Consider the following 21,037-nt stretch of genomic DNA (forward strand, 5'->3'; position numbering starts at 1 on the left):
TCGGGATGCTTTCACCGGCATATTAACCCCGTAATTGGGTATTTGGTCTGCTTTTACCGTCATTCAACAGAATAATTGGGCATTCGGTCGGCTTTAATGGAACGTATTTCAATCACGTTATTGGGCATTCGGGTCACATTCTGTTAATAAATAAGTCCAAAATCATAATATCTTTCAATGTATATCTATTTGCATAGCAATGGTGAGCAAATCTTGGTTTACTCTTCGAGTTCTAGAGTTCGTCACCAGGTGTGTCAACCTACAATTTTGTAAATACTAACTCGCCCTAGTGGCCTTTTTTTAATAAAGGTGTCTACACTTGTTATCCAATTTGTTGAACTGAAAGGCAGTCACGCCGAGACCAGTGATGTAGGTTTCGAGATCCTGGGAGGTGAGGCTTACGTGGAGCCGAGAAACGTTGATGGCCGTCAAGGCTGGCGCAGCAGAAGACGAATGGGCAACGCCAGTGACCTGGTGCAAGCGGTGCTTTTGTGATTTAACGGTATTCCACTTATGTGGCTTTTTACGGAGAACCTGACTCCACGTGGCTGAGACTGCAGCAGACGTGGCTTCGGACACAAGAGATGGTGCCGGTGGATTGGCTCCAAGATTGGGTGGTGCTTTCCCAGGTTTTTGGTCTGCGGGCAATCCCTTGGTAAGGCTGGAATGAAGACGGTCACGTGCTGAAGGAGTGGCAGTGTGTCAGAATTTATAGCCCAGTGTACCTAGTAACAGAGACCATACCACCGGAGGCCTATCATCATAATGCCCTACGCCAGAGTCCCCCTAGCCCGGACAGGTGACAAATCCAGCATGGGTAGCAGAACCCTACTACTAATGGTCGCACCTTTGACGCAAGCCACTCAACCCAGCAGAAGGTGCAGCAATGGGTGGACCAATCCCCACTTCGCACACAGCAGTGGGATTTAGAATGGAGCCAAACCCTTTGGAAAGAGCTCCTAAAGGGGAACGACGAGCACACAGCAGCCCAAGTAACCGGGCACAGCTGGCACCGGAGATCCCGGTGGGCCCCAAAAGGCCGGGAAACAGGACCGCCGTGCCCGCATATGGAGGCTCGCCGCCCCACAGCAGGCTACCCAATCCGCCGAGGCGGCCAGTTTGCCTGGACCCTCTCCGTTAGCCTGAACCGAAGGTCAGTATCCAGCCCAAACCTGACCGAAGTCGGAGGTGGAGATAGGACCATTTGATCAGAGCTAACATCTCCCAGTGCGCCACCGCCCTTATGGGTTACAAGAGCCGGACCCCGACTCCCCGGTAAAGCCACCAGTTATTGCACATTCTAACCCATTTAGGGCCCTGAAGGAGTGGCAGAGAGCTTCTGCTTGAGGCTCTTATTTTCGGTCTCAAGCGCCTGGATACGATTTAGGGCTGAAGTGAGTTTCTTCTCAAAGGTGGCCATTTTTATTTTCAGGATGGACGGGAAATCTTGACAGTTCTTGCAGGCCCACAGGAAGTAGATGTGGGTTTTTTTAGATGAAACCAACGAGAGCAGTGACCGCATTTAAGCATCCGGCCAGCTATACTTCATTATCTCGGTCTAGCTCGGGAAGCAAAATCTTGAGAAACAGGAGGAATGGTGCTATCTGGCGTGAGTTATGCTGGCGACCTGAGTAACTGATGGGGGGGGGGAGTCAGAGAACCAATAAAGGGCGATACCTAAGCCTTTGTGGCCTCGTGCACGGGGGAAGTCTTCTGAGATACGAAAATATTTAAAGTAGACAAAGAATCTAAATCTAAATTAGAGATCCCTTCTCTAGTGGGGTACTACCAAATAAAGTTGGGGCATAATTAAGCAGAAAGACAGCAAAGAAATCCCGGAGAAAGCTGACTTACATTTATTGGCGCATTTAGTCACTTAATGCAATGCCATCCCGCCCACGCTTTAACAGACGACTTTTGAGCGAAGGCTGTAGTGCTATATCCAGAAACATATTATTAATCCAAGTATTCACCCTCTCATTGTGATGTATATAGGTGAGCCTGAGTCGAGCCCAACGAATTATTCTTATATTACTGAGCCAAACCCAAACGAGCGCAACGATATATTTTTCCCCGTCTTTCTAGCCAAGCGCGGGGGGCGCAGCGTGCTTTCCCCTACGCGTCCACAGCTGCGTGACGGGGGGAATGAAGCGGGGAATCGCGATTCCGCCCCCCCTCGGTCGCGTGTCACGCGTGCACTCGTGCGTAACGAGCACAGGTTTTAATTAGTTAGCCTAGTTAGTCGACCTGTTCAAGGTCAAAAGGGTGAATATTAATGAGCGTGGTATTGTTTAACTAGGTGGATTACCGTTAGGGGTCATTGACCTGTTATATGGATAGTATAGTAACATGTTTGAATATTAATTTTTGGCGGGAAAGTGTAAGCGTCGCGTGTATAAAAATCAACAAGTGGTTAAACTCTTTAGGTTTATTAATATACACTTATGTTTGACATGATTTTGGCGGGGAAACGGGTATAGTTTGTACTCTATAGGTCTATTACATGTTTGTACCTTTATAATTAACCGTTAGGGGTAATTGACCTGGTAGCTATATGGTTGAACTGTTAAAGTTTTGGCGCGAATTTAACATGTGTTTCGGTTAGAAAAGCGCGGGAAATTGTAAGCGTCGATTAACAAGTGGTTAAACTCTTAAGGTTTATTAATGTCTGACATGAATATAAAGAGAAACCATAGACCATTTTTTTATGTCTAGTCACCACAAACTCTATAATCAGTTATGAATGCCTATTGAGCTTAATATACCAGATGGCCATTATTCCAAAGCGCCGCGTGGTTAAACTCTTTGAAAAGGTGTATTAATGTACAATTATTGAACATTTTCGGTTTGACCAACACCGAACCATATATCTCTAAATATAAGACTTCTTCAGATGTCCAGAGTCCAGGATCAGCAGTGTCCAAATATTTAGTTGCTGAAACTCTTTTGACTCCCATAGAACTCGTATTGAATTCATTATGCCAGATGGCCATTATTCCTATTATACAAAGCATAACAATAAAGTTTACGATAAATAACTTAACATTTTTATATTGACACTTCGAATTTACCGCGCCTCCACGAAAATCTCTCCTTTCCAAGCGCACTAGCGCCATCTATGTATTACGTTGCAAGATTAGCATAAAAATATATTTTCGAACAAAAACTTTTTAAAATATATAACATAAATATCAGTCTCATTTGTTTATTATATACCAGTATTAATAACACTTTACAAATTACTAAATTTTTTATATATAATATTTAAGTTAGATGGCGCCACTTTCTTCACCCAGCAACTTAAGCAACGCGGTCGAAATCGCCATTCTCCAAAAGAAAGTTAAGCTAGGAGTATTATTAAGATAATGTTTAAAGTTTTGAACGTTTTAAATAGGGTTTCGGGTACTCTAGTTATTGCTAATGGGAACTAAATTGTGCTAAGTATCTAACCGCGTAACTTTTAACATTTTTTTTGATTTCGAGGAATTATATTGGCCGCATACTTTCCAGGTAAACTTTTAGGTTTTTAAATGAACATTTTTTAAAATATTTTAACGTTCTAGGATGTACGCCATTACTAACGGCCATTGGTAAAGCTCAACGAACAGTAACGGACTCATCATTGTCATTTGACAAGGTAAAAAACTATAATTTTGAGCTAGTATTTTGTTTTTGGGCCGTATATATATATATATTGTATTATTCAATTTAAATAAGGTGTATGATAGAAAGATTTATGGGAGGTCGGGGGGTGAAACTGGGTACGAGGCCCCGTCAAAAAGTTTCTCCAGCGCCACCAAGTGAGGCGTTTTAGAACGTATGTCGGGGAAACATTAAGTTGTTTTAAGACTAGCTTTACACACATTTTTGGTGGAATATTTTAAAATAATTTGAATGTTATTATAAGTATATTACCATATCGAGAGGGATCCCAGCTACTAGTAGATTGTTGATTTTTCATAAGGAACGTAAGACTTTTTATCAGAAACATTAACGAATTGTGAGAATACATGGAAAAAATCCCGTCCTTTTATATCAGTAAATCCAGGAAAAACTGGAAATCAGAATCAGGATATCGATAACTAGAGGTGAATAGCCCTATAAATTAGAAAGGAATGTCATAGTATATAACCAGTTGTTAATATCGTATCTAATTAAAGTTTACGTGGTGGTTCAGGCTAGTGGCCATATTATTTTTGCAATGGACGATCTATTTTTAACATTACCGAGTAACGCTTCGAGCGATTTATACCCGGAAAATACAGCGTCTACTTATAAAGTAAATTTAGGACGACCTTTAAATGTACCTTCAAATTTTGAAGTTGGAATTAGCGAAATTATATTACCGCCAACATGGGGAAATATTACAGAAAAAAACCGGTCATTTTTAGCAGTTTCCACGACAACCGTTAAAAACGTGCAACCGTTTACATACTTTAAAATATCAGTGAAAGTGGGTAAAATTGAAGCGGAGAAAGACCAGAATGGAAATATCCTTCGATAAAGTGTCGTGCGAAAACTTATTGCAGCGCTTAATGAAAGTTTAAAAGAATTCGGGCTTGATAATGAAATTAAAATTGAACTCCACGCGAAACCAAACGGGCTCTGTTGGAATTTGATAACCACCAATAACTACCATATTAGAATTCCCAATGGACCAATTAAAGAGCTTCTCGATTTTGAACCTAACATAAATCCATATCGGAAAGACGGATTTCATATTGGGTCATATTTTTGTACGAAACCTTTTGCTGGTTATATAAAGTCCTTATCGTTAAATAACTTTAATTACACTGAAATTTTGAAGTGATAATGTACAAGACGCCGCGTTTAGAGTCGAAACTCGAATTGATTATCAAATACCGACTGGTGCTTACTCGAGTGTCCAAGACATTTTAGACGCAATGATGTTTACCTTGGATGAGGAAATAAGGGATAAATTTAAATTAACCATTAACCATAATGGATCCGTTCACATTGGAGCCGCGGCGGGGTTTGCAATTATATTTCATTCATCTGAGAAAGGTATCGGTGAAATGCTAGGCTTTACGCGCTTTAGTGAACTCTTGGCCAATACAGATAGTCGCTACGCTGCTGATTTATCAATGGGAGCCAGAACACTATATATATATTCAAATTTAATATACCCTCAATATGTAGGCGATACGTTTGCCCCTTTGATGAAAATAATACCGCTAGCTGGAAATGATAAGCCGTTTGAAAAATCTATTATTTTTGACAAAATTGATTACTATCCTTTGAGAACAAATAATACAGAAATAGTTGACATTGACATGAAAACGGATTTTGGCGAAACAATAGCCTTTATAAATGGTAAAAGTGTCGTTAGACTTCATTTGAGACGAAATGGCCGACAGTGAAAGTTATTTCAAATATTACCGCGAACAATATGGTGGCGGATCATTTTTTGCCGGACCTGTTTATCAACGGGGAAGAGGCGTGGGCGGAATTTTTAAAAAGCTGATAAAATATATAACACTCATTATCAAACCCGTGACCAATGAGGCTTTTGGAGTAGGCAAGAGATGGTGGCAAGATTTAAAACAAGGACATGACCCTAAAGAAACGTTAAAGAACAATTTTAGAATCGCCGGTAGCAATTTATTACATAAAGCGGCTGATAGATTAACGAGAAATCAGTCTGGCAGCGGCTGCCGTAAACGACGAACGGGCCCCATTAGGAAACGAAAAAAAGTGTCCAAACGGAGAGTTACAAAAAGAACCAAACTTGACTTTTTAGGATAATAATGGCGGTTTACGAGGGAATGCTAAGTCAGCTGGATATTTTTCAACGCCCATTGGTCAATACTAATGTAATTACCACAACGGAAATAAGATATTTACCAACAAACAATTTATCGGACAATGGCCCTCTGGAATTTTTTATTCCCGCGTCGGAAGATTTATATATGGATTTATCAAAAACTATGTTAAAATTGAAACTGAGACTTTTACATAACGATGGATCGAATGTCCCCGCCGTTGAAACAAAAGTGGCACCAACGAATAATCTAATAGGGTCGCTTTTTAGTCAATGCGATTGTTATCTCGGGGATACTTCTACCCAGTCCGCGAACAACTGCTACGCTTACAGTTCGTACATTGAAAAATTAGTCAACTATGGAGAAGATGCAAAAAATTCGCAACTCCAAAATAGCCTCTTTTATATGGACTCTACGACCAAACCAACGGAAATGTGGTTAGATACGTTCAAGTCAGAGTCCAACGGGGCCCTGAAGCGAAGCTCAAGATCAAAAGAATCGCAATCCTTTGAAATAATGGGGCCTTTGTCTGTTGATGTCTGTAAAATTAATAAGTTTATGTTAAACCAAGTTCCGGTACGATTTCGTTTAGTTAGAAGCCCGCGCCTAACTACCGTCATGTCTATGGAAGCTGGCAAGGATTATAAATTAGTTATAGACCAAGCGTACTTGTACGTGACAAAAGTTAAAGTTAATCCTTCAATCGTATTGGCGCATGCAAAAATGCTAGAATCAGATATTCCAGCTATCTATCCCTTAACGCAAACGATTGTTAAAAATTTTAGCGTAGCGAGAGGCCTAACGAGTATAAACCGCGATAACATCATTTTAGGTAGATTACCGAAACGAGCTATTGTGGTTTTTGTCAAGGAAGATGCGTTTATCGGGTCATTGAATAGTAATAGTTTACAATTTGAACATTTAAACGTGACCGATTTGTCCCTCTCGGTGGGTCCTGATCGTTATCCTCCCGATGGGTTCCAAATGGACTACGACGAAGGGAATTATTGTTTACCTTATCAGAGTCTATTTTCCGCGATGGGGATCGATGGGGCCGACCGTGGTAATTTCATAAGTTTTAAAAATTTTAAATACGGGTATAACATGTATCTGTTCGATCTAACAAGCGACAACAATGCTAGTGGGGATTATATGTCTCTTAGAAGGGACGGTAGTTTACGACTCGATGTGCAATTTAAAAACGCATTAACACATAATGTGACATGTATAATGTATTTTGAATTCGATAATGAGATTTTGATAACACGCGATCGCAAAGTAATTTATAACGCCGAATAAAACCCATTTAAAGCACTTTACCTTAAGCCGTTTAACAGTTCCTCGCTTGCAATCGTTCAACCATGTCACGCTCTCATTATCTCTCCGATAAACTGGAAATTTTTCTTTCAAATGACATTCCGGGTACCGATCTTAAAATTAAACGCCAAGGGCATAGAAAATACGTTTCATTTAATCTTAACGTTTGGGAAAACTTATGGACATTTTCCGATGAAATTGACACATTCTTTGACTTGACAAAACCCCCAACCCGATTTCATAGTTGGCTAACCGATTACGTAAAACTCGAAGGATTTATATGTCAAAGAGGTAAATTTATTGATTTGCGTTCGCACGTCCGCGGAGCTAATGACAAGTATAATGTCTTGTACTCGACTTCAAACGGTTTGCAATGTGTAAAACAAGCTGGGAGCGGTTAAAAATTATTCGTTTAAGTCTTAATACGGAAATTCAGGAGAGAAAAAACTGTTACCAGTGTATAAAGAAATGTGTTATAGACGAATTAACCGAGATTCTAATGTCGTTAACGGGATCCTGTGAAAATACAGCTTGTCACTTTCAATTGGCTCATGACATTACGTGCCTTCCCGTAGCTTCGCATTGGTCTGAAAGGCTTGAGGCTAATGTGAAAAGAGCTCTTCCTCTGGTCAATTATCAAAAGACTAAATAATTTTAACGAAAACTACCCACATTGTTCTTTAAACATACATAATTTATTTCATGCAATGGTTCACGATGTAAATGAAATGATTACAGAATTTTTGTTTTAATAAATGGTATAAATTTAAGAATATGGTTTGTTTAATTTTTATTACAAGTTAAAAGGTCAAAGCGCGCGGCCATGAATAAAACCACAGAGAAAGTCTATTACGATACTGAAAATCCAGGGGGATTAGGCGGTGTCAAGCGATTAGAAAAAAGTTTGCCCTTAATTCCAAAGACCAAAATTAAAAAATGGTTGTTAACGCAAGACCCCTATACGTTGCATAGAGACCGAAAGCTTAAATTTGCTCGTACACCAACATATGTGACGTCACTGAATGAAATTCATCAAATGGATTTAATAGTTTTGGACGAGTTGAAACCGGATTATAATTATATTTTAGTTAACATTGACGTTTTATCGCGCTTTTTATCCGCGTTACCTTTGAAAACAAAGAGCGGGAAAGACGTTCTACAGGCGCTAAAAAAAATTCACAAAGTTAATAAACCCATGAAAAGTAATACGGATCAAGGGAAGGAATTTCTTAATAAGACCGTACAGGATTATTTAAAAAAGAACGATATAAAACATTTTGTAAGTTACGGGGACATAAAATGCGGAATCGTAGAACGCGCCAATAGAACTCTCGAGAACAAAATATATCGTTTAATTACTAAAACTAAGAAAACAAATTTCATTAAGGATTTACCGAAAATTGTTAGATCGTATAATAACAGTGTACACAGGTCGACCGGGTTCAAACCGTGTGAAGTAACGGTTGATAATGAGCATTTAGTTTGGAAAAATCTTTACGGTAAAAAATCAATTAGGGAAAAAGCCAAATTCAAAGTCGGTGAACGTGTTCGATTAACAAAAGCCCCGAAAGCGTTTACTAAAGGCTACAAGGGATACTGGTCGAAGGAAGTGTTTACTATTCGCTAGCGAAACGGGTATAGGTGGCGTTGCCGTCGCTACCCCTGCAGCTTGGTTTTCCAGCGTATAGTGGTGATCCAAATCAAAACAAATCCAAGAAATATGGCGGTTCACATTAACGCTAGAGGTGGGAGAAGTTGTGCGGTCCCTTTTTGCAATAATACTGCGCTTAAAAAACGTAAAACTGAAGAAAATAGTTAAGAACCAAAGCCAGGATTATCATTTCATAAATTCCCAAGTTGTAAGAAACTTTTAAATGTATGGTTAACAAAGATAAAGTCGGGGAAAAGGCCTAGTAAGTGGGCTCAGATTTGTAGCGCCCATTTTACAGCTGATGACTTCTTGGAAAGAAATGGTGAGATGCAAATAATATTAATTTTTTTAAAATAAATTAATCGAAAAACTCATCAATAGATGGTAGATCTGTTAGAAAAATTGCCATGTAAGCCAATTAAAGAATCAACCGAAGTTAGATTAAAAGAACGAGCTCAACGTTACGTAAAGCGTTCTAAAGGTATTCTTATTTTATGGTAAACTTTTGTGAAATAATAAATAGAATAATAACACAAATTTAATTTTAAATCAAGCAGTTCTATGTTCAACATCACCAATAACAGATTCCATTGCTCCAAAAGTTGTTGAAAGCGCAAGTGAACCAGCTCCGGATGATAAAGTTTTTGTCATTATCAAACTTAGCTATGCTATCTGAAGTAACAACTGAAGCTCAAGGAAACGACCAATCTCACAAACCATCTAGAGTAATAAATGCGTCTATTGGTGTTCAAGTTTATTTGGACCATTTTGCTGGGTCAAGAGTTGGAATTTCAAGCAATGGAATGAAAAATGCTGATTTTGTGTCTCTTACTAGCATTGGGAAAGAACTATTTGAAAGCCTTTCAAGTGAGGTTTTAGGGCTTGAAAACCAGAGCAAGCTCTAATTTTCTAATGCCTGTAAAATATAGGGTGCTGTTAACCCTAATGAAGCTTAAGTCAAATTTGACATTTGACGCTTTGGCTTCATTATTTGTCATTTCGAATCGAACAGTTTCAACATATTTCAAAAGAACCCTTTGTGCCCTTGCTGAAGTTTTGAAGAAATTTATCTTTTGGCCGGATATGGAAAATATCAGAAGTAACTTTCCTAAATGTTTTAAAGAGTTTAATAATACTCGCATTGTGTTGGACTGCTCAGAAGTACCTATGATGAAGCCCAACACATTTCACGACAGAGTGGCAACCTACATCCATTAAAAAGGAACTCACACAATAAAAATTCTCATTGGAATTTCACCTTCTGGCATGATCACGCTCGTTAGCGACCCCTGGGGTGGAAAAGTAAGCGACAAGGAAGTCACCATTGAGAGTGGGGTCATAAATCTTTGTGAACAATTTATTGATGGAATTATGGTTGACAAAGGTATGCATAAAAGTGTAATATGCTAAAAAAATATTTTAAAACTCATTCAACTTAAATTTAGGCTTCCTTATTGAAGATGAATGTGCGGCCAATGGCATAGCTCTACACATCCCTCCATTTTTGAGAAAAATAACAGTTTAGTAAGGAAGAAAGTGTAAAAAATCAAAAAAATTGCATCAGCTCGTGTTCACGTGGAGATAGCCATTCAAAGAATCAAATTATTTAAAATTTTAAATGATAAATTTGACCTTGATTTAGTTCCCTACTGTGACGAAATTCTGAAGGTCATATGTGGATTAGTAAATTTACTAAAACCAATTCTACCAGATGATAAATTTGATGACTAAGTTTAAATCTTATTTAATGAGGATGATGATTATTTTATTAATTTTTATCAAATAAGTTTAAAAATCTTTTATTATAAATAAGACTTCAAGTAAAAATTCATTTATAACATTAATTGATCAAATTCATTTTACTTTTCTTATATAATACTAATTGGCACAGTACAAAATAGGAACTTTTTTGTTTTAAAAATCACTTACTCTTGACTAGTAATGGTAAATATAATTTGAAATAAAAATTGCACAATTTGACTATGTTTTGTTTCAAATAATCTTCGTCTCTTTGAATATCAATTAAAAGATAGCCCTTGGGAGAATACAAGAAAAATGAGCATGTTTTTATGTTTAACACATAAAGGCCAAGCTGAATTTGTGCATAGTAGCTTCTACAATCGTTAGTTGGTAAATAAATTCCGTCTTTTCCAATTTTCAAGAAGTTAAATTTGTTTAGAGCGACAGCATCTTCAATTGATATTTTCTTCTTAATCTCGAGTAATTTTATCTCTCCATTTTCCATGTATAATCCATCTGGACTAAAAGCTAGAAATGGATTATTTAAGTTAATTAAGAGGCCATATTCCAATACTTGTACTTTTTTAAGCCACGAAAATTTGGCCCGAGCAACTTTCTCCATTTTGTTCCCATTTTGATCCTTTTGGGCTTTCTCTAAACATCCGTTCTCCTTCTTCTAAGGCTCTTGGCTTTTCCCCAATGTATTTCCAAATTTCAACCATGGTGAGATTCACTATTATGGAATAAATAAAGGTTAAAATAGGATAATATAATAGAATACCAATTAAATGTTAGCATACCTTTTTGAGATGTCATCTTTTATTTGAACAATATTGCTCCAAGGCCTACTCTAACAATGTTTTAAGTAAATCCAAAAGGACTTCAAATCTTAATGACAGTATATAATTAGAACCAAACATTATGTCTTTAAACTTGACATTCAATCCTACTTACCAAGAAAACACTAATTCGCTGTTAAAACGTATATAATACCATCTCATCAGTAGCACACCACTATTTGCTGAATGCTGATCACCACTATACAGTTACACGCAGTGTGGATAGGGGGCGCTGCCGGAGTTTTCGTTAGCGAATTAAGAGAGTGATTAATAGACCTCGTCCTGTTTACGTCATACAAGATCAAAATAAACAAGTCATCTTGGGTTCATTCTATCCCGAAGAACTACAAAAGATTCTATCATGAATACTAATCAGCTTGATGAATTTTTGAAATGTGATTATAGAACGCGCCCATTTTATATTGGTACATTTTCCAAAGACGCGATTCCCAAAAAACCGCCGAAACAGAAAACGTATTGTTTTATTATAAATACGGACGATTCGACGGAACCAGGTTCTCATTGGGTCGCTGTGTTTATTGAATCGGGAAAGGGAGAATTTTTCTGTTCGTTTGGAAATTCACCTGTTACGTACAATTTTAACTTGGGTCATTTAGCTAAAAAGTGGGTATATAATAAAAATATTATCCAACCGATTGACTCGGAAACATGCGGTGCGCATTGTTTATTTTATATCGTATGTAAATGTTCGGGGTATACTTATAGAGAAATATTAGATATGTATAATGATACTCTATATATCAATGACATAATATCGTTATGGAATATGTGTCTGCATTTAATGAATCACAAAAATAAATATTGTAATCAATAAATTTTTTATTGTATCAATTTTTCCATTTTTTAAGAGGCCTAATGCGCGGCGTCTGTTTTTAGGTGTCGGATAAGGTTTGCGAACATTTAGTCTCCTCTTCACGTGCTTTTCATTCGTTTGTAAATCTTTATCCGAAAATGGTAGAGACACAGCCTCCGATAAATTCTCCACGCTTTCAGCCGATGGCCTATACGTTGTGTCGCTGTCTCGTGTAGTACCCGTCGCGCCTTCAGACGTATTGAAGAGGTTCCTTATGCTACTGGTACTTTCGGAACGGCGTGGTGTACTACTTGAAAGAGGATCAAACTCGCGGCGGAGTGCTTCGTGGACGGCTTCGGGAATATTCGGTGTTGACTCCGCTATCAAATGATCCGGTAGAAACGCCGGGACTGGGGGAGTAGGTCGAAGAGGGGGTCTCGGTTCCGCGTGTAGATAAACGGGAATCGGATCGGGAGAAATCAACGTAGTACTGGGTGAAACGGGGGAGCCGCGAGAGACATTTCTCGGAGAATTTGTTGGTGTAGCTACGGGTCGTATCATCTGCGCCGGTGCGAGAAGAGGGGCCACGGGCCGTATAATCTGCGCCGGTGCGAGAAGAGGAGCTAACGTATTCGATGGAGGAGGCATCGGTGGGGGCTCTAAACGAACGGCGGGGACTCCTTGAAATTCTTTAATTTTAAAGTACCTTTGAAGCATAGTTAAATACTCTCGTAACGTATCCTCCTCACTCCCTACTTTAAACGGTTTATTTATGATACTTTTCATTTGATTTTGAATAATGTCTATTAATTTGGCCGTATCGCTAAAATAGCTATCAGCGGGGACTAAAACGAATTTTTTCATCGATTAATAATACGGTTAAGAACCACGGGAATTAATGAACCGAGAATTGCACCCCAGAATCCGCCTCGCTGAGATATTAGAATTTTTCGACGGTTTAAGTCGGTTAAATTTTTACGAGCAAGTTTTCTGACGCACGCTTTATAGCGCTGTAATATTTTTTCCCTATTTGCGCCTACAGGTAGCGCCCCCCGGGTAATATTAAGACAAATATTAGAAATAGAGTTTAATTGTTCGGGACTAGCGTTTTTAATTAAAAATTTGCGTTGACTGGGGGAAGCTTTTTTAATGAGCGTTAAATAAGGTTTATGTTCCCGTATCGCTCGTGGCCAAGTCATCTTACGTAATGAAACAATTTTATAAATACATTCAAATTTATTCAAAAAAAACAAAGAATTTATACAATGAAAACATTTTCACATATTTTTTATAGAATATATTTAACAGAATAATTTTTTTTACATTATTTTTAAACCCGTCACCATTACTCTAGAAAAGTTATCATTGGGCCCTCTTCAAATAAGCAATTTGTTCGCACTTTGAAATGTTCTGGTGTTTCTTGATTTAAATCTAAAACAATATTAGAATAGGGTCGAGAAGCAGTTACATTATTGTACACAGTACTTAGAAAATTTGGGTTATTAGGAAATACTTGTCGACTGAGACATTTAATCTGACTAGGATCACGCGGACTCTTAAATAGAACAGTGTACGATGAGTTCAAGCTAATATCGCGAGCCGCTCGACCTTGACCAATAACATTTTGGGTTAAGAATAATATAGTTAAATTTAAGTGGTGACTACCAACACGAAATAATTCCGAAACGTACGCGTTATTTAAACAACTTTGAGAGAGATCGTCGAGAACGAGCAAGTTATTTATAGAACTATCAAATATTTCTTCCGGTTTCTCACTTAATAAACCCTGATGAAACTCGATATCAGGTATATTTTTTTAAGCTCATTGAATTTTTCCGACCAAATATTATAACAATAAATGATTCGCTCGGGAGGTTTCTCGAACAGCGTGTGTCGATTTTTTAAAAGCCGAAAAGTCCAAACTGTTTTTCCGCATCGACTCGGTCCACTGATGAGGAACGTGGTCGGCGATTTAAACTTGAGCCGTGTTACTGACATTTTTGTAGCCGAAGGGAATACTGGTACCGTCGCTCTTGAAGATTCGCTTGTTAGACGTAAATCCAACGAGTTTTTCAGCAGGTTTTTGGAATAGCTGCCCCGTTTTTAAACGTTTCATGTTAAATGGGACTTCGACGCTGTATTTCAATTGTTGGTTGTGTGTAGCGAGGTCCTTCAAAGCTTCAAAGTTGACAATTGACTGATTTTTTTTAGTCAATGTAATGCCCTTAAGTTTAGTGACAATCTTTCCAGATTCGAATAAAATTTAATAGGCTTTACATTCCAAGGAAACAAAGGCTTTTGAATTTTCATTAGGATACTGGTCAGCCAATGTACCTAGGGTAGTCCCTAGCGGAATATTTAAATCTTTACTCATATAGAGAAAAGCAGAGTCAGTATCGACGTAATTTAAATTAGGACCAATTTGAGCCATTAATTTGTATAATTTAATACGGCCGTAACTAGCTACAAACGCGCCTATCGTTGGTGACCCTTTCCGATAAGTTGGAACGTAGTCTTCCCGAAAACGAGTGGTGACTAAGGCTATATCATCGTCTAGTAGTTTAAAATCCGTTAATTCTTCGGTTTTATCGGCCAAAATTTCGACTAATTCCTTATAAGAATTAATAAAAACACTTTGGCCTCAATTTAAATTAATGGAATTTTTGCCCCACAGACTGTTTAGACTAAGTTTACCAATAGCCTTTAAAGCGAGATTATCGGTTATATCGTCTAAATTCAAATCTAACCCGTCAATTTCATTAAAGTCTCGTAAATAATTAAGTTTTTGTTCTAATGTAATTATGTCTTTTGGATACGACGAATTTTGAACTTTGATTTTGTAAAAAAGCCGAATATAGTCATCGAATAGCGGACAATCTTTATCGAATGTCTCTTGATAATGATGTACTTCGTGAATTGTAATAATTTTGTAACCGTACTCTATCGCTAGATAAAACTCGGGGGTCGTCCACACGTCGGTTATGCTACGCTCTCGATCAGTATGGGTACATTCGAAACATTGTTCAGCTGCACATTTGTAGCAGAGAGTATAATAATTTTTACTATTTATTTTAGCTGAGAGAATAGGGAGGTTTAAATTGGTAGGTGGCAGCACCATAGCTTTAATAAGACCAAAATAAGCGTTAACGGAAAAATTAAAGTTACAAGTTATAATTTCGGGGCTCGATTTTGGATATTTATAGGAACTCATCTGGACGGATGGGTACATGCTATTAAAATCGACGACTTTGATTGGTCGATCGGGAGTGGCTTCGGCGTAAATTAAAAAAGTTTTCGACCCTCCCCCCACGAATGGCGTCTCTCGCTCCTATCGGGTCTTCTACTAACTCATCATACTCGTGTTCCCATATACTAATAAACTGTGCATTAGGCCTTTCCTTTTTTAAAAAAATTTCGCGGTCGAGGGTTTTGAGATAAATATTTAAATTATAATCTTTTAACTGTTTATCGTAAGCCTGGTGGTCAGTGTGTAGTGGGCATTTATGGTAATGGCAGCCGTAAAATTCAGCAATTATTTCGGGCGAGGAACAATAACCGTCTAATCGATAGGGGTAAATTACATGTTCTCCACCTAGCGATCGAGCCGTTTGAAATGTCACGTTGAGTTTTTTCCCCAAATAAGCTAACCATTTTAGGGCCTTGACACTATGCCGTTTCCTATAACCCGTCCCCGGCACTATCGCGATAGTGTTTGGTTCGACAAATCTACTAAGGAATAAATTTGTGACGGCTCCCGGCAACGTTATGGCGTTTGACCCTAACAAATCAAAATCGACTGTTTTTAAAAATAAATTTCTAAAACTATCGAATCCTTTCTGTAAAAGTTTAACGTCATCGATCGCGTATTCGGTTAAAACTTTATTTAGATCAAAAACGACGTAACGCTGGGAATCGTACCATTGATTAAATTCTACGATTTCCTCGTCCGTAAATTTGTCGATACCAAAATATTCTTTCTCGGGGAGGGCGCCGATGTAATCTAAATTGTTTTCCGTAGCGAATGAATAACAAAAATAACCTTTCTTTTGGACAATCTTAAAAGTTTTCGAGAAATTTCGAAGGGCTGTAGGTAGGAACATGAAACTATCGATAAAGGCTATTTTAAATTGGGCGATAAACATACCCAGGGCTTTGGAACCGGTATAAATTATCTCGGGTTTAATCTTTCGTTTTAATAGACCGTTAAGAATAAGGAGCGTATCGAAACCACTCCCGAAATGGCTAATTAATATGACGTTTTCAAAGAGAGGCCGCGTATCTCTTTTCCGACCATTAACTGTCACCTGGCATGCTAATAAATAATCTAGGAAATTTTGAACGCAATCAAAGCCGTGAAATTTTCGGTAATCATAATTGGTCGAAAATGGCGCTTCTTGCATCGCGGAAATGATTAAAATTGGTCTAATTTTAGTGTCAGTCGTTATGGTCTCAAAATCAAAATAACATAGTCGTTTCTCATTTGATTTTATTTCTAATGGGCGGACGTGACACTCGTTTTTGGGATGCTCAATTTTGCAAAAAGCGCATTTGTTGTCGCAATTATGATTACCTTCATAGTCTTTCCCGCAATTCAAGCACCGTTTTAAAACCTGACAGGTCCCTAGTTCTACGTGTTGGGAGAAACAATTTGGTCCGGCAAAATACCGATTACAGTCATTACAACGGGTAACGTGTTATATACTGGGGTGGAATTCGGGGCCGCGACATCGGCGACATTTAAGATGGGGTCCGCAGTCGTGACTTTTTTTTTCTTTGTTTTTGTATAAAAGGACTAGACAATATTTACAGAAAGATTGCGCTCCAAACATGGCCGAATAAGATCGTACGACGTGGCTGTGGTCTTTAATTTTTAAGAGGAAAATTTGTTTTTCTTTGACGGGCCCAATAAACACTTTATCGAAATTATATTTTGGAATCGATTAATGTCTATTATTTCTACGGGGCCTTCGGGAACCACCGCTTGGGCGTGTAATTTTTTGGCTTCAAGTTCTTGTTCGGGTTTTTTCCCGTTTCTAATTGTCTTTAAATCGTTTTGATTAAAACTAGCACCCTGTCCTAAACTTTTCAAATGCTGATAGTCGGCCAAAACTCTTCCCACCGCTAGGGCTCTCGTAAAACATAAATTGTCCGTATTTCTAATGGGGATAAATGTGTTACCCTGGTTGACATACTGATCTAAACATTCATAACTTCTTGTTCTAACGCTGCGACGCGGACCTCCCATAGGGGTATCTTGAAGAAATATTAGGTCAAATCGGAGGGGTGAATCTAGATAAATGGTTTTTACGGACTGCGCTACCTTTTCAATCCCCGTTAAAATTCTCTCAGCTGTCAACTCATTAATATTCATTAATTGGAAATTTATCGGATCTTGCAGCTCATCGGAAATTACCACCACCCTGACGCTTGTGTAGCCTAAATTATCGGCCGTAATTCTATCTAATATTGATTGGAAAATACGGGTCAGTTGGTTATTGATATCCGCGTGGTTTAATTGGTCTAAATTTTTAAAATTACACTCGAATAGCATAGATTTACACCTATACTTTCGAGAAGAACTGGCAATGATTTTATCTATCGAGTAAAAATTTTTTGGGTTGAAACGGGTGCTAAGATCGAGGGCCATGGTGTTTTTAAAGTCCTGCGTAAATATTTAATACGGTTTGAATCGTTGTCGCGACGTCGTAAACTTCGCCGGAATTCTGCAAGTTTAATAGTTTTTCGTAGTGACGTCCACGGTTCTTGTAAACTAGAACTTCACCTCGCCGACCCGCTAGAATTTCAACCTTCTCGTTTCTTAGTTGAAAATCACCTTCTTCATAAACTATCTGTTCTAGATACTCTTTTAACTCATACGCCGAATCTAGTTTGACGCAAACGCCGTCTTTCGTCGCGGTCGGCCGATCGCTATTTTTGACGTAACGTCTTACGTCTAAATACAAGTTATTTTTGAAACTTGCAATTTTTATCCCGAAATTTTTATGGCGGGAAAACTCTACGACTATATCCGTCCAGCCGTCGTCTACTGGCTTAGATGGACCGGCTTGAGATGGACCTGGTTGAGATGGGCCTGGCTTGGATAGGGTGCTTTTGGGTGGCGCATCAACTGGTTTGAATGGCGATTGTTTCGAAGGGCTATCGAGTACCTCGTGGCATGTTAAATCTATGATATCAGGTTGATTCTTCGGGATGTCTACTTCGAAACGAGTTTTCTTAATATTTACTTTATTTCCGAAATCTAATCGACGACGGACCTTATTGACCTGGGAGCAGGTGGGTGTTTCGGATTGGTTCTAAAAATTAAACTAAATTAAATGGTGTAAAAAATAGACTGAATTAATAAACTATTACTTTGCGGTCAAAATCCATCGTGCCAGAATAATTTCCTAACAATAAACGGTCATTTAAAAAAGGTAATTCCCCAAATTTTAAAATGTACTTACAATTTCTTCAAGTCAAATGAAAGTTGTGAAATAAATGCAAATAAAGCGCGTCCCTCTATTTATAGTCGCAAAACCCCCTAGCGGGACGCTTAGGAACTTCTATAAGACATGCTAATTTATCTAACACTTTTATTAATACATGCGTAATTTTTCGTAATAAACAAAAATCCCCTAGCGGGACGCTTAGGAACTTCTATAACACATGCTAATTTTCATAACGGTTTGAGGTACTCGTAATTTTTCGTAACGGTTTTTTTTATATCAACACATGGTAAATAAACCCCCTAGCGGGATGCTTAGGTAACTCCATTTTCTAATGGTTTTGTAACAATTTTTTTACGTACTCTATTAACGCAACGGTTTTTTTAAATATATCAATGTTTTCTCGAGAAAAATTCCATACACGAACCTAACCTCGAGCTATAGAAATAGTAAATCAAATATTTAGGTTAAGATTGCCGGGTATAAAAAGCGCGATTTTTTCATGTTTTATCACATTTCGTTCCTGAACTACAATGTAAGTTGTAAAACGTCTTAATACGAACCTTTTCAAAAAAAAATCATATTTTAGGGCTTCCAACACTACAGCAGATTTTATTAAAGTAGTGAAGGGGAGAGGACGCGGAAGTAATGTACTTTTGATAATATACTGTAACAAGTAATTGATAATTATTAAATTATAGGAGAAAACGTGGACCTAGGACCAGTTCGAAGTAATTATTTTCTATTTTTTATTATACTTTTATAAAATTTCTAACAATAGGACCCGACACGTTGCCACCACCCTCCACGCCTTCGGACCCACCAACACCCAGGAACTCCCCAACGCCCTCGAACTCTCCCACAATTCCATATCGGGAGATTTTGATCAACCCGTCATTGTCGGCGGAAATGCGAGTACTGGACTTGAGGAAAGGTAATTCGTTAAATATATTTTAATACGTATGAAATTATAATATTAAATTTTTTCTAGCGCCGGGGATCAAAATCATCGTGGAAGGGGGTAATATATTCAACATGTTTTATTATATTAGCAACTAATTTATGTAATTATAGGTGGCGCCCTTAAAATTTTAATTTAAAAATAAACTGTTTATATTTATTTTTGTCTCTTTCTTAATAAACACGTTAGTTGTATCATATAAACCATTTTCATACAGATTGGTTAAAACGTACCATTCCTAATAAACCTTAACTTGTTAATCGACGCTTACAATTTCCCGCGCTTTTCTAACCGAAACACATGTTAAATTCGCGCCAAAACTTTAACAGTTCAAACATATAGCTACCAGGTCAATTACCCCTAACGGTTAATTATAAAGGTACAAACATGTAATAGACCTATAGAGTACAAACTATACCCGTTTCCCCGCCAAAATCATGTCAAACATAAGTGTATATTAATAAACCTAAAGAGTTTAACCACTTGTTGATTTTTATACACGCGACGCTTACACTTTCCCGCCAAAAATTAATATTCAAACATGTTACTATACTATCCATATAACAGGTCAATGACCCCTAACGGTAATCTACCTAGTTAAACAATACCACGCTCATTAATATTCACCCTTTTGACCTTGAACAGGTCGACTAACTAGGCTAATTAATTAACACCTGTGCTCGTTACGCACGAGTGCACGCGTGAGACGCGTCCGAGGGGGGCGGAATCGCGATTCCCCGCTTCATTCCCCCCGTCACGCAGCTGTGGACGCGTGGGGGAAAGCACGCTGCGCCCCCCGCGCTTGGCTAGAAAGACGGGGGTAAACTACTGGGGTACTACCAAATAAAGTTGGGGCATAATTAAGCAGAAAGACAGCAAAGAAATCCCGGAGAAAGCTGACTTACATTTATTGGCGCATTTAGTCACTTAATGCAATGCCATCCCGCCCACGCTTTAACAGACGACTTTTGAGCGAAGGCTGTAGTGCTATATCCAGAAACATATTATTAATCCAAGTATTCACCCTCTCATTGTGATGTATATAGGTGAGCCTGAGTCGAGCCCAACGAATTATTCTTATATTACTGCATAGATGGGCATTTCGAGAGTTGTTAATACCAGTTTCACTACAGAGCTTGACCAAATAGTGCCTGCGATCACGCATTAATATCATGGCGTAACCCGATCTAGAAATCCCTGCAATACCATTTATGAGTGGGGTCGTTTTAGCACTACCAGCGTGAACAAAAGTATGATCGACCAACTTTGGTAATCTCGCGGAAAGAGTCGTTCCTTTTAGGTTTCGACACAAAAAACAATGAGTGTATCGTCATTCGTATTCTATTTCACTTAAAAAACCTAGGTACATATTGTTCACTGAAGTTTTTTCTCGATAAAATTTTAATATTTTTTTATTAGGGTGAATAGGTCACGTTGAGCTAAACATTTTGATTAGTATAACGATCTGAGCTCCGAGATAATATTG

General features: G+C 38.1%; 2 long non-coding RNA genes across 2 annotated transcripts; both read left to right on the forward strand.

Annotated features, from left to right (window-relative positions):
• The first annotated feature begins 3,341 nt into the window (after nucleotides 1–3,341).
• Nucleotides 3,342–19,710, forward strand: LOC149940451 (uncharacterized). Its single transcript, XR_016481341.1, has 5 exons — nucleotides 3,342–3,510; nucleotides 3,564–3,637; nucleotides 19,292–19,321; nucleotides 19,372–19,524; nucleotides 19,582–19,710. It is a non-coding gene; the product is annotated as an uncharacterized LOC149940451 (long non-coding RNA).
• Nucleotides 9,756–10,427, forward strand: LOC149940452 (uncharacterized). The gene is made up of 2 exons (XR_016481391.1): nucleotides 9,756–10,135; nucleotides 10,197–10,427. It is a non-coding gene; the product is annotated as an uncharacterized LOC149940452 (long non-coding RNA).
• Nucleotides 19,711–21,037: the final 1,327 nt, after the last annotated feature.

This window comes from Leiobunum rupestre, chromosome 6, assembly GCF_980474605.1.
Source record: "Leiobunum rupestre chromosome 6, qqLeiRupe1.1.hap1, whole genome shotgun sequence".
Lineage (NCBI taxonomy): Eukaryota > Metazoa > Arthropoda > Arachnida > Opiliones > Sclerosomatidae > Leiobunum > Leiobunum rupestre.